Here is a 14,118-nt window from a genome sequence, read left to right as displayed (position 1 = left end):
GTTTTGTCACTGCTGATTCTCTACGGGTTTGGTTTAAGTCTGTGTATGAAATGCGTATAAATGATACTTTACATAAGAAGTCGTTGTTGTTGTTGTTGTTGTTGTTGTTGTTGTTGTTGTTGTTGATCTGAGATGAACAGAAACGGAGCCCGATGTGAAGTTGCCTTGGTGACGGTGTCGGTGAATCTGACCGCGCTCAGATCCTGTCGAAAAGAGGGGGATCCGTTGTGACAAATAATTTAGTTCTATTCAGCTGTGGATTTCTTTTATAGTTTAATTATGCAAAAGTAATAATAACCGCAGTTGATGCAAGAAAAATATAAAGACAGCAGAGTATACTCTTGAGAATGAGTCCTCGTCGTGCCACACAGACAAGTGGGGTCCAGTTCTGTTCAGCAGTTTGCCTAAGAAGCTCCCGTTTGTCCAGTGAGTCTGTCGTATATAGTGTAGGAGTCAGTGGCCCTCCCTCGACAGAGAGAACTCTCAAGGTTACCATGGAACCTCGACAGTAGATGATATTACATTGTAGACACTTTTTATAGTCATTTTACAATAGATGGAAGTATAGATCTTTTTTTACAATCCCCCCTTTGGTCAATTTTATTATAACCAGATTCATATCTATAAATCCACCACCACAATATGAATGCTTTTCACTAATTATACCTAAATCAAAAAAGAAACTCCATATCCTTCTCCAAACAACAATCAATATCTCATACACTCAACTCCTTCACTCATTTGACCAGTAAGGCAGGCTGGAGAGATGCTCCGCTGTTTATTGACCTCCCATCTGGTTTCACATACATACTGTTTTATGGAGCAGTACAAGAGGCCTATTATGATTGGTGGCTTGAGGCCTAGGGCCTTGGTATGACAGGTTTGTTGTTTAGTGGGTGTAATTACGCTCTTTTGGGGCCAAATTGCTTGCCTTGTCCCTTTTTGGGAAGGCACGTTAATTTTTTCATTGTCCTTTGCCTTTGTGGTGAGGTCGGAGCATATTGTCCCTATTGCCCTATCCCCTGGTGTTTTTGCCAATGAATAAGTGAGAAATATGATGCCCAGGTGCGCCTTTTTGTCTTTCAGTTTGACAGAGTGCCCCCTGGCCAATAGCACCTGAGTTCTTTCCACTTTTCCTCTGCGTTTCTTTTCCACACAGAATCACGGGGTTCATTTGAGCTGGGTTTCCTTCGTTGACGGGACCGTCTGCGCTCCTGACACCTGTGTGAATAAAACTTGAGACATCTTAGTTAGAGCTTGCACTTATCCGGTTAGTGTCATTATATATAAACAATGTAGACAAACCCTCTTTGATTAAGAAAGATTGTGTATTCAATTGCCTGCCCGCCCTATTTCATTACAGATAGTTCCTTCCTCATATCATCTAGAGCCAGAAACATTGAATATGATGGTTTACACATAATTACCATAAATGGTTCTCACACTATTGGAATTAAATGTTGAATCCTATGGAACTTGTTCCAGTGACTGGCTGGTCCTTAAGCAATGCAACTAGCCTATTGACTCCCAAAGGCTTTACACAAGAACAGAGGATTGCTTTGATAACACAGATCAGATCTTCTAATCTAATGGACAGTTAGGATCAGGGGCTGTAAGTATAAAGTATCTATGAATAGGGGGTGCTGATCTGAGACCAGTTTAACCTGTGAAGTACCTGTGGTCATGTGACCCAATGACCAGTAGACTTGACTTTTAGAATCTTTATGAACACAACAGGCCCAGATATGTGGTCTTTATGAACGCAGGCCCAGATATGTGGTCTTTATGAACGCAGGCCCAGATCTGTGGTCTTTATGAACGCAGGCTGAACGCAGGCCCAGATCTGTGGTCTTTATGAACGCAGGCCCAGATATGTGGTCTTTATGCACGCAGGCCCAGATCTGTGGTCTTTATGAACGCAGGCCCAGATCTGTGGTCTTTATGAACGCAGGCCCAGATCTGTGGTCTTTATGAACGCAGGCCCAGATCTGTGCCAGAAAAAGTGTAATTCAACCAATCACTGTTGGAATGCCATGTGCATGCTGTGTGTGAAGGACTTTCCCAGCAGCCATGTTTACGGTATTCCCACCAGGCTCACCAGAAGGGCTCCGACGCCTCGATGGAAAGGAACTATAATTATTCATGTTATTAATGACACCTGTGTCTAGTTCGCTACGACACGTCAAAATGGCTGCCATGAAAAGGGTCTATTAGCAGGGCCACGGTTAGCCCTTTCACTACCCGTTACCAAATGGTTAACCCTTTCACTGTGACAATACAGACGGTTAACCGTCTGTAGTGTGATAGTAAAGGGTTAACCTTCTGTAGTGTGGCAGTGAAAGGGTTAATGCAATGTTCTAAACTGGTTGACTGGGCTCCAGCCCAAGACACGCTTGGTCCTGCTTTGGAAGAATAGTCATCGAGACGATGGTTTCAGAGTTGAGATCGAATCCGTCTCGCCTGACGGTTCATCTGCGATGAAAGTGGACACGTGACTTAACCACGTAGCCTTCCGGTGACGTCACGTGGAGGACATATTCAAACTCCATCACTCTGCCAATAACTTTGCAAACATCTTGTACACATTAATTTAGTTTGACAAGACATGCCCAGTGACCCAATCAGCTCAGCAGTGGTCCCTCTACCAGGACCCGGGTTCCACAAACCGTCGTCGGTTGTATTATCATCATTATTATTATCCTTTTTAAGATGATAAGTTACTCTGCTTTATTAAAATATAGCCGACACAGTGGAGACAACGATCATAGACTGGAACCCATGATGTCACCAGTAGCCTGTGTGGCAGCAGCGCCACCTACAGGCCACTGAGCTGCCAGGATGTCTTCATGAAACAGTTAACCCTCTGTGGCTCAGATCTAATCTTCACACGACTATCGGTTAACGTTGCTGCTCATCTGTTCCTGTTCAGGCAGCAACCAATCGATCTGACCTGAGGGGGGTTGTGTTCCCAGTATGTTGGGTCACGGCATAGGCCAGTTGGACATTTGCATCCTGATGTAAAACCAGTGGAGAACTGGTTTAAAGGATTATTTGCATCCAGGATTGTATTGTAAGCATTTCCACAACAGAAACGGTGCTGTGGCACGGTGGTGTAGTGGTTAACACTGTCTCCTCACAGCTAGAAGGTTGTGGGTTCGATTCCCGCTTGGGGACCAGGTTGCCGTGTTGCTAGGTACCCAGGTGGGGTATCTCCCGATGTTGAGAAAACCCAATGGAAAAACATGCACAACAGATCGCTAACGCTGTCGCGTCCCTGATGAAGACGGACAGGAGCACTAGGATTGGTCCCTGGGCGCAGCGCTCACCGCAGCCCTTGTCTGCTCCCGGCTGCCCTTGGGGGGGGAAGGACAACAGGATGGGAAGTGCAGAGAACATTTCATCAGCGACTCAGTGCATGTGTGTGTGTGTTCCTGTGGGTCGCCCATCGCATGTGTGTGTTAATCTGATGACAAATAAAGACTTATACTTATTATACTTGTACTTAATCATACGGATTCATTAAGGTCGTGAATAGGTTGATTCTGCTGTCATGCAGCACTGCTATTAGTTTGGTGTGAACCCTGAAGTGAACCCTGGCCTCAAAATGCACCCCTGTTGGCTGGCGATTTCTTATACATCTGGATCCTGAGTCTTAGGGTGAAAACAACATGGTTCTCTGATGTCAACCTAAAGGCCCGGTCAGCATTCACCCGGTGCACTGGCTGCAGCCAGACCAGACAGCATTCACCCGGTGCACTGGCTGCAGCCTACAGCTTCTGACGCCACAATACACAGGATCATGTATTTAATGAACACGTAGATAGAACACAGCATAAAAACTTTCTTCTATGATAAATATGGCGATGCCGACGTCTTTAGTCAAGGTTTATATATATATCCTATGCAAATCCAACCTTACAGGATGTATTATTACCCAAGTTAGTGACAGTTAGAGGCCTTGTGGATGTTTCAGTTGGTTGTGTATTTATTGAGTTACAGCAGACTTGATTTAGAAAATGAAACAAAGCAGTAGTCAGTCCATGGTAGCCGTACGTACAAACATACTGTCTCCCAGATACCTGTTGAACACGAAACTAAAGCAGCGGAAGTTGCAGACATTCAGCCAGGATACAGTCACACTTCAGATTACGGTTGAGGTTCCGGGTAAATTCGCTGAAATGTTTGGAAAAACCATATAAGAAATCTTATGAAAAGTCCTGGATCCTCAAGCCTCCTTGGATAATAAAAGCAGTGGGACTCTCTTATGCATCAGTTAAGTCAACAGTTTCAGTTTGTATTTGGAACTGATTGAAGGGGGAGTGGCTTGACTCCCACCTGGTCATAAGGTAAGGAGGAGCCTTAAGAGAGCCAAGCCTTAAAGGGGCACTGCATCAAATAACTGATTTATTTAGCACATAATCTCACACACATCCAAAAACACAACAGTTTTGCACACGTTTTAGTTCAACATTTACTGAGAGTAAATTAGTTAGCGCATGGCCACCGGTGATGTCATCAGGGACATTGAAGCCTTGTGTTGTGTTAATTACAGCTCCATGAAATGATGTAGCAATACCTTGTCTTATAGGGACTGCTACCTTATCATTTCACTGAGCTGTAATTAACACAACACCTCGTCTTATAGGGACTGTGTTACCTTATCATTGAGCTGTAATTAACAAACACCTCATCTTATAGGGACTGTTACCTTATCATTTAATTGAGCTGTAATTAACGCAACACCTCGTCTTATAGGGACTGATACCCCATAATTGAGCTGTAATTAACACAACACCTTATCATTGATCTGTAATTAACACAACACCTTGTCTTATAGGGACTGATACCTTATCATTGAGCTGTAATTAACAAACACCATGTCTTAGGGACCGATACCTCATCATTTCACTGAGCTGTAATTAACACAACACAAGGATTCAATGTCCCAGATGACGTCACTGGTGGCCATATTCAAACTAATTTACTCCCAATGACTAAATGAATGCCTGCAAAATCAAGGTTTTCTCGATGTGTGATTATGTGCAAAATAAAAGAGTTTTTTTTTTTTTTTTTTTTGGTGAAGCGCCCCTTTAAGAGGACAGGGTGGGGGGGGGGCTCACGCCACAGCTGGGCAGAATGTTCAGGTGGTTTTAAAAGAACGCGGCGCTCACGTCACGCAATGTGTTTCTCACCAAGGCAACAGCGCATTGTTTTCTCCCCAAAAATATAACAAAAAAAAACGTATCGATTACAAATATTCCGCCCGGTTCCGAGGCAGTAAGGTGCCATCATGTTCACCGCGTTGCAAGCAGAGATGTGATCACAGAGCTTTAAAAAGGCTTCGTGGTGCAATAGTACGTTTTACATTTCTGTGACTGAACAACATTCGGTTAACAATTCAGCCTCTCGAGAAAACCCTCCCAGTTGCGACACAGCAAGCAGCAGCAGCCGATTGTAAAATGAGAAAATATTAACTACAGTAAAGTTAACATGTACAGCGCATTTCACCATCCTAATGACCGTCTGCCTCCCTGGCTTCAACCTCCCCAGAATAAGGCCATGTTCAGATTGACTAAGTTATAGAGCGCATTGGTAGAATTCCAGGAAGTAGACCCAGGAACACTTTCAGTTGAATGTTTTTTTGTTTGTTTGTTTGTTTGAAATGCAAACCACTTGAATCCCAAGGTGGCAGGCTTTCAATGTAAAACCACAAGAGTTGTATATCATTGTTGTTAATTCAACATTCAAATGACCTACATCTTAAACATTTTTAACATCGTGGTACGAAACACGACCCTTGCTGTTTGAAACGACAGCCTGCTGGAGGGCCACCACATGGGGTTTCAATGGTTCCCCAACAGGTGGTTTCAATGGTTCCCCAACAGGCTTCAATGGTTCCCCAACAGGTTTCAATGGTTCCCCAACAGGCTCCGTTCTTCCTTTCCTTCTCCTGGATCAGGGAGGATCAAGTGAAAGAAGTGGGAAAACTCTTTAGACTCCGGTTGGATGATCGATTTTACGAGACCACATCGCCGTGCTTCTGCCCAAAACACTAGGCGCTACGCGTCTCCTGTGGACGTGTCTTGGTGTCCACCATGCGTCTCCTGTGGTCGTGTCTTGGTGTCCACCATGCGTCTCCTGTGGTCGTGCGTCTTGGTGTCCACCACGCGTCTCCTGTGGTCGTGTCTTGGTGTCCACCATGCGTCTCCTGTGGACGTGTCTTGGTGACCACCACGCGTCTCCTGTGGACGTGCGTCTTGGTGTCCACCACGCGTCTCCTGTGGACGTGTCTTGGTGTCCACCATGCGTCTCCTGTGGTCGTGCGTCTTGGTGTCCACCACGCGTCTCCTGTGGACGTGCGTCTTGGTGTCCACCACGCGTCTCCTGTGGTCGTGCGTCTTGGTGTCCACCACGCGTCTCCTGTGGTCGTCCTGGCTCAACGTCGACACAAAGCCATTTATTCCCATCTCATCCAAGTAACCGGGGTCTTAAAGACGCATCCAATACAGAGCTTAAAGAACCAGTACAATGATGTTAATTCAGTGAGGAAAAAAAAGTGTGGAATGTTAATGTCAGGAGTGTCATTTTCTTTTCAGAGTCAGATGTATCGTTTGATTTGTATTTTAGTTTGAGTGCTGCACCCTATCAGTATGTTGAGGGGTGTGGCTTAGTGCACCCTCTCCGACCACAAAAAAACTCAGTATGTTGAGGGGCGTGGCTTAGTGCACCCTCTCTGACCACAACAAACTCAGTATGTTGAGGGGCGTGGCTTAGTGCACCCTCTCTGAGCACAGCCTAACCTCGTTCCCAGTTTTATCTCCTCCGTGAGATAAAGACTGGTAAAGCACTACGGCCGAAAGTGTGTATGTGGTAGAATTTCCGGTGTATGTACTTCCCCTGGAAGCTGCCTCCGAACGGACCAAACGTTTCCCGAATCCTGTCGGCAAACAAGCTAGAACGTCCCGGTCATGTAGTAAATTCTTCAGGCAAAGCCGTTGCAGAGGCTTAAACAAGGAAATATTGTGCACTTCACACTTTTCTATAATTGTTTTGTCGAAACCGGAAAGCCTGTACTTCCGTTTGCACACTTTAGGAGGCATAGCTTTACCAGCCTAAGCACAGCCAGCTCTCAGTATGTTGAGGGGGCGTGGCTTAGTGCACCCTCTCTGACCACAACAAACTTAGTATGTTGAGGGGGCGTGGCTTAGTGCACCCTCTGAGCACAGCCAGCTCCCAGTATGTTGAGGGGGTGTGGCTTAGTGCACCCTCTCTGACCACAACAAACTTAGTATGTTGAGGGGGCGTGGCTTAGTGCACCCTCTCTGAGCACAGCCAGCTCTCAGTATGTTGAGGGGGCGTGGCCTTCCGTTCGTTGAAAGGAGATGTCAAATTAGTATCATAATACATAAAGCTTTCAAAATGTAAACACATTCATGCGACCAGTGTGATCGGTTGCTATGGGAGATTAACAGACGAACCTGTGCTAGCAGGTGATAAATAAATTGCCACAGTTACTGTGGACGTTTTTGAACTAAAAGCAACTAAATTGTAGCAAACTAGTTTCATTACTTGTTTGTGGACTAACTAGCTGATCCTTTACAACTACCGACAACCGACAGACTGACTGACGAGCCACTCTGCCACCTACCAGAGGAGATTATGAATGTTTTCAGGGAAGCAGGTTGGATATGAAAAATGGTTTGATTGTGTTGATATCCAGGGGGATAGAGATCTTTAGTCATCATTTTCACAACAAACAGTTCTAACATTTCGGATAATTTTACATCAACATAACTTCTGTAACATAAGAAAGCAAAAGAAAATGCAATAAGATTGAGAAACATGATTTTCATTGTACTGAATCTTTAACCGTTTGACAGCGTCCTACATGGGGAGGGAGCGGGGAGAACATCCGTTACTTACTACCAGCTCGTATGAGTATAAGTGCCATCAACCGGCTACTGTTAATGAGTAGCCCACATTTTTACATTTCCAAAATAACTGATTATTACCAACTGAATAACTGGTAAGCTATATACCTTGTTCTCAGAAAAGACATTCCTCATTTTGGGGGCACTAGTCAAAGACTTCTATAAATGTAACAAAACCAACCCGGTCAGCAAAATTGTACAAAGCTTATTTTTTTTTCTCTCCTCTTTTTTTTTTCTTTTTTCTTCAGCGATACAGAAAAATATTTACAAGGGCCCTTTGTTTCTTAAGGAGTAGTAGTAGTAGAGTAGTAGTAGTAGTAATAACAACAATGCATCAAGTCCAGCTTTGGCACTCTTCTGTCTCTGCACTGCGCTCAGTGCTTCACCACGGAGCCCCCTCCTCCACGGCGGGTGGTGATGACATCACGGGTGTGAGATGACCCATTCCGGATTTGGCCCCCCGCGCCGAGTCGTCTCCATGGCGACTCGACAGCCAATGATTCACCCGCCCCCCCCCCCACCCCCCTCCCCATCTGAAAGACAATCAAAAGGAGGAATGAATAATTCAGGGGAGTCATGACTTCACATTAAGCTGCGTCACCACCGTGAGCGGTTTGTCCTGGACCGACCCGCTCCATATCTACAGACAGAACCTATACGCAGACGATAACCGATTCACATGGAGGAATGTGGTGGATACGGTCACCAAGTCACAACTATATTAACATTATGGTGATACAGTCGACAGCATTCCAAGATATTTCAAGGTTAACTTGTACAGAAAGTGGAGAAGGATGCAGCAGAATAGGCAACATTATGGAGCTCATGTTGAACAAAAACATATTCCAGTATGTAAACCAAAGCTGTTAATGGATCACTGCACCAGACGCATGTGTCATGACATAGAAGAAATTATATCCAGCCATAAGGCCAACACCCACCAAGATCAACACCAACACAGTAAAGTATTATTTACTTATTATTATTATATTATTATTAGTATCTGTTGATCTCTGTTGCTCTTTCGAAACGACAACTAGTGGCCGTAAAGCACCAGTGAATACCAGAGCAGGCCGCAGATAAAGCCTTGGACTTTCCTGAGACAGCCAACGCCACCCGGTGTTATTGAGAGATATTGAACCCTCTCTCCGGCACGCTGGGATCTGTTTTGCTCATGGAGGAAACCCATGTCTCTTGTGATGTTAATCAACGACATCAGTGCATTATACACACCCAGGGGTGTAAAGGTACACGTATCCGTACCGAACCGTTTCAGTGTGTGCCGTACGCGTGAATACTTTACCCAAGGCAGTTGTCCTTCCGCGTTCGGTTTGCGCGCCCTGATTGGCCTCTCAGCGCCCCAATCGCGTTAGCCGCACTATCGCCGCACTACTCGCTCAAAATATACTACCATCACTCAACTCGCTACCATCAGCTTTCAGTTCCACAGTCCTCGCCCATTTCCTCGTATTGCCCGTTGTTTTCATCTCCGCCGTGCATCATAATACTAAAGCTAACCATCACTCAACTCACTATCACTCAGCTCGCTACCGCCGTGCATCATATACTAAAACTAACTATCACTCAACTCACTATCACTCAGCTCGCTACCGCCGTGCATCATATACTAAAACTAACTATCACTCAACTCACTATCACTCAGCTCGCTACCGCCGTGCATCATATACTAAAACTAACTATCACTCAACTGGCTACCGCCGTGCATCATATACTAAAACTAACTATCACTCAACTCACTATCACTCAACTGGCTACCGCCGTGCATCATATACTAAAACTAACTATCACTCAACTCGCTACCGCCGTGCATCATATACTAAAACTGAAACTAACTATCTGTCAACCTTGACAATGTGCTATTGATGTAGACTAATCCAAGTATTTTTAAATGCTTTATGGCTAATAAACTAGACTAAATATAGCCTATAGAACAGATTTTTACAGCCTAACGTTAATATAGAGAGATGAAAACAATACGTTATTTATATTGATGTGATGCCGATTGATATGAATAGCGCGTTACGTTAATATAGAGATGAAAACAATACGTTATTTATATTGATGTGATGCCGATTGATATGAATAGCGCGTTACGTTAATATTGGGCTGTGGAACTGAAAGCTGATGGTAGCGAGTTGAGTGATGGTAGTATATTGAGCGAGTAGTGCGGCGATAGTGCGGCTAACGCGATTGGGCGCTGAGAGGCCAATCAGGGCGTGCAAACCGAACGAGGAAGGACAACTGCCTTGGGTAACGTATTCACACGTACCGTACCGAACGGCTGTGTAGTGTACCGAATGAATACAACGGTATGTTAACCACTAACGACCACCCACCGGGGGCTGTTTTTTTCACAATCTAATATAATTATTATAATATTTTTTATTTTATTTTTTTTACAAGTCGATTATTCATTTCAATATAGAATATTCGTTGACAGCCCTACAAGTACAATTAGTTACTGCACACTACATCACCCCTGAGTGGAACATGGAAAGCCAAACTTTCCCCCACTGTACCGAAAACCCGTACCGAACCTTGACTTCAAAACCGAGGTACGTACCGTACCGTGGTTTTTGTGTACCGTTACACCCCTAAAGTGCTCTCTATTGTTATAATAGAGAATTCTGATCACATAAAAGTTTGATATAATTCGAACAGATATCCATAATCACTTTGAATTGGTGTTGATTTGGGGGAAACAGTGACAGCTCTACTATCTTCCAGCCCACTGGTGTCATAGATGCTCTTCCTGCCCACCCAGCACGTCTTCTTTCTAAAGTAATTACAACCTCCCTGCTTCCTGGTGGAGGGGTTGCAGCTGGAGCTTCTTAAAGGGACAGTTCACATGTTTATTAGCCCCAAGGAGCGGGTCAACGTTACAACAACAGCCCAATTTATGTAATTCCAATGCCGTTTACGGAACACATGCATGCATGAGTCTGGTCTCGTTTGAATAGGCACATATATCATTATAAAATATTATATTTAGCAGAAAAGGATGAAAATATCATCTTTGTACTGCATGCAAAAACAAACAAAACATGCATGGTTGACCAAAAATTGCACAGGACTAGCAGTTGAGCCCATTTGAATTCAGATAGGTGAAAGGGCAAGTGACTAGGGCATGACATTTTCTCACTGCGTTTTTTTGTGTGGCTCATCACCGCGGTATGCGGTGGTAACGAACTTAACTTTTTTCGCCAGGCTTATGTACATCATTATACCCCTCTCTGCCAGCTCTATTTGTCTATGGAGAAGGCTATAACTTTTTAAATTGTATTGCTAAATTGTCATTACTATGGCCCATTCAACGTCAATTATCTATCGTTCAGGACGTAGGAACGTTATACTTTTTCATTCACATATTCATACTAAAATACGGTCTAAAGTATAAATATGTTTTTATCGTTTTCTGCAGCTTTCTCCAGAACGTGATTTATAGCCCTAAATGCATTATATTGATGATCAAATACAGTTTGATAGCGATCTGCGCGAGATAAAAAATGTCAAATGGACGTGCTTCTAGAAGTTACTACTTATCATCTGATGTTGACCGGATGGGGGGGGGGGGTCGTTTATAATTCCGTGGCCAACGTTAGATGATTCATCTAGTGTGGGTGATATGATCATTAGAGCAGTTTATATCGAACACGGTAAAAAAAAACGCTGAATCTTACCCCAGTCTCCTCGGGCCGTTGGGCGATGAGCGTGGAGCAAAAATATTCCTATTATGGGATGTAGAAATATGTGATCCATCTCCAGGTTGTATAATAGTATATACCAGCGTTTCCGTTAGCCGGTAATTACCGGTATTTGACCGGCAAAATATGTTGAAGTCCGAATATTTAAATCTCTCCGGTCATAATGTCCGGTGAAAGTAATTCCTCTAAGCACAATTTTATTATTTGAATTGTATTAAAATAGGCTAAAATTAAATAGCCTATGCGATGAACGAAACAATCATCACATTTGTTTCATTGTTGCTTCACTCTGATGTGAATCTTTTTTTTCTTTCTTTTTTTGAGCCTGTCTGGCCACCATAACGACAAACCGGTATACGAGCGAGAGAGAGAGATGGCCAAACAAGCTAAGCTTAACAAATATTTCATGAAACCAAGCACAAGCAGGTCTAATAATAATGACATTGACAACGAAGATGAGTCTTCTGAAGTCACAGAGACCGCCGATGCTCCCGCGGAAAATAAACAGAAATGTCTAGCGTTCAGGCGGCGGCCCGAGTGGAAAGTTAAATTCTCCTGGCTGAGGTACGACATTATAGTCTAGCCTCTATGATGTACGAGAGATAACATTGATTGAACGTACACAAAGTACACTTTATTGATTGAACCATAATAATAAAAAAAAATACATGCAAGTTAACCCGCGCTCGCGATAAGAAAAAATGTCTAACGTCGTAGGAGTCCCGAAACTATTTCAAACATGTTTGATAATCTATCCATTTGTCCCTCAACATTCTGAAATGTGATAAAAGTAGATTAGGGTGTTGCCTGCTCCTTTAAGAGTGATGCGTGGTGGGATATATAACGGAACGTAGACCAATCTCAGTCACTCTTATTGTCTGGGACCAAATTCGGTCACGCCCCATTTTGCGCGACATCCAGGCTTTTTTTTACCGTCAGCGTTTGGGAATTTCATGTCGACAGGTAGATTACTTATTTTAGAATATATATATCAAATTAGTTATTAGAGTATTCATCTATATTTAGTAATCTAAAGACTATTAGATATGAACCTATGTACCAGTAAAAAGTGGGAATCTCTAGAATGTGTTCCGTGTTTACGGAACACATTCCGTGTTTACGGAAGTGCGGGTCTCAAGTTGACGTTATACTATAACTTACACAACACTTTCTGTTGTCAGTAGATGGCAGCATTGGTTTAAAATTAAAAGGTGAAAATGTGAAAACTACAAAATTAATACAATTCCCAAGACCTTTAGCACAGGTCACTGGGACGCGTCTATTCTTTGACACGATCTGAACAGTGTTAAACTATTAATGGGACCCGAGTACAGTGATCGAGAATGGTCACCCAATTATCTTAACAAAAGTGCATCATTAGCATTATGTTTGTTGTCTAAACGGGAACATAATGGTACAATTTAAGATTTGAATGTTATCTGCATATAAAGGACAAATAAAACATTGTTAATTTGTAAGAAACCTCAATGAAAACGGCGCAGGGTAAGTTATATTCGCTATTGTTATGAAAATGTGATAGAATCCTATGAAAATGTGGACGCATTTAGTCACCGTGACGTTAGGTGGTCTACGCAAGCAGCGAATAGTCTTAGTAGTCAGAGTGTAGCGGGAACGGTAGAGAGGCAGCACTTAAGTTGTGTGTAACGTTAGTCAATTACATTAAGAATAGAGAGCCGTTGTCAACCCTGCAAACGGAAATAAATGCCCAGTCCTTGAGAGAACGGTTTCCTGGTTTACTGTCACCACCTTACCAGAGGGAATTACCCCGAAGCCCGGCTCGTTATAACAAGCATGTTACATGACCGGCACTTCGGCCCTGCTCCCCTGTACTCTACTACAGTTCAGATTTATACAGGAAAAGGTAACATTGGGGGCTCGAGTCTGGGATGTGAAAAATAAATCCTGATTTCCTCTGTGAGTTGTAAACTGTATGGAAACTAGGGGTGTGGACATTTCTTTTCCCTTTTTTTTTTTACTCTCTTGCTAGCTTTTATGTTCTTTTACAATGTAGTGCTTTGGGATTTGCTCCACAGCTATAAAGCGCCCTACAAATCAAATATATTATTATTATTATTGTATTATTAAAGCCAGTGCTCTGATCATGCAGCCACTCAACTCATAGAAAATACAGCATCAGGCTATTCTAAAAGTATTGATACTAATACTGATACTAATAAAAAGAGTATTGAATCATTTTTAACAGCTGGGTATTGAGATACCTTTCTAGTATCTGTATCATGCAACACTAGTAAAGACATTTATTTTGATTTAAGAACTTTCTAAATAAAAGTAAATGTATCTGACTGCTTGTATTAATTGATGAAAAAGTTGCCATGTGCAGTAATATAGATTATAAAATTGAGGATGTAATATATTATTGAGCTGCATCGAGATGCATCGTAGAATCAAATCGTGGACAGCTGAATCGTAATCTAATCGTG

Source organism: Notolepis coatsorum (assembly GCF_963971535.1).
Source record: "Notolepis coatsorum genome assembly, chromosome: 19".
In the NCBI taxonomy this organism is placed as follows: domain Eukaryota; kingdom Metazoa; phylum Chordata; class Actinopteri; order Aulopiformes; family Paralepididae; genus Notolepis; species Notolepis coatsorum.
The sequence above is the reverse complement of the archived record's forward strand: the minus strand, read 5'-3'. Positions refer to the sequence as shown.